The 1,086-nt window shown below is 54.9% G+C and overlaps 1 non-coding gene across 1 annotated transcript; it reads right to left on the bottom strand.

Annotated features, from left to right (window-relative positions):
• Nucleotides 1-256: 256 nt before the first annotated feature.
• TRNAT-UGU lies at nucleotides 257-329 on the bottom strand. The gene has a single exon. It is a non-coding gene; the product is annotated as a tRNA-Thr (tRNA).
• Nucleotides 330-1,086: the final 757 nt, after the last annotated feature.

Genomic DNA, 1,086 nt, shown 5'->3' with positions numbered 1-1,086 from the left:
GGCCCCGGCCGCCGGCCCGCGGCGGAGGGGCACCGGGGCGTTCGGGACGGCTTTTCTCTTCGTTTCCCTGCCCTTCGCGGCGGCCAGGAGGTGCTCTTCCGGCACCTGCAGCACGGCAAGGATGCTCGTCTCCGGTGCTTCAGGAGGAGTGACTTTTCCCCCTGCCGGAGTGACGTTGCCAGCGGTGACTTTCCCGTTTTGGAGTCCCTGTCCCGTATTTCCACAGGATAACTTTTTGCAAAAAGAAACCACCAAGAGGCCCCAGCGAGGATCGAACTCGCGACCCCTGGTTTACAAGACCAGTGCTCTAACCACTGAGCTATGGAGCCCACTTGGTACCTGGCCTCGTGTAAGTCAAGGACGTTGGAACGAGGCACGCTTTAGCCGGCAGGGAGCGAGCAGCTGACCCCCAGGCGCCCCCAGCAACGATGCTTGGACTGAAATGCAAGGGAAAAATGCCTACAACGTAATAAGCAAAGAACGAAACAAAACAAAACAAATCCACTCCAGATCTCAAAGTCTTATGTTTAAGATTAGCAACCACGGAACCGGTGAGTTGTGCCTCTAGACAAGGGAATAATATGAAATTATTCTCATAAATGATAGGTACCTTCACGTCTTAGAAAAGCCTCTAATCTATTTATATGACACATCGAATCAAGTTTAGAACTTACAGGGCAGTTATGCGGTGTCTTTGGTTCTTGTAAATTAAATAAATTACTGGTTACGGATGCATCCGTTGATTCAGCACGTCCCTGTGAGCTCTCGCGTGCTGCTGGACCTTGGAGAAAGCGCGAATAAGTAAAGCTCCGTCCCTGCCTTTCTTTTTTATTTTAGTGACGGGCATCACGGAGCGGTGCCTCAGCCCCTTTGGCCTGATGAACGACTTACTGCGGGAGGAATTTCTGGGCGCCGCACGACGCGTTGCTGCCCCGCGCAGAGCCGCAGGTAGGTGGCCCCCGGGCCTGCAGGCCTCCCCTCCGCCCCCTTCAGGCGGGTCCGCGCACGTTCGCTTTCTCAGGGGGCCCTTTCTGGACCCGTTTTAAGCTGTGTCGCCTTCCCGACCGTGTCTCTTTTACTCCATCC

The sequence above is a fragment of the Pteropus alecto genome, unplaced genomic scaffold (genome assembly GCF_000325575.1).
Source record: "Pteropus alecto unplaced genomic scaffold, ASM32557v1 scaffold65, whole genome shotgun sequence".
In the NCBI taxonomy this organism is placed as follows: domain Eukaryota; kingdom Metazoa; phylum Chordata; class Mammalia; order Chiroptera; family Pteropodidae; genus Pteropus; species Pteropus alecto.
Note: the sequence above shows the minus strand (reverse complement) of the source record. Positions and strands in the feature narration are given on the sequence as shown.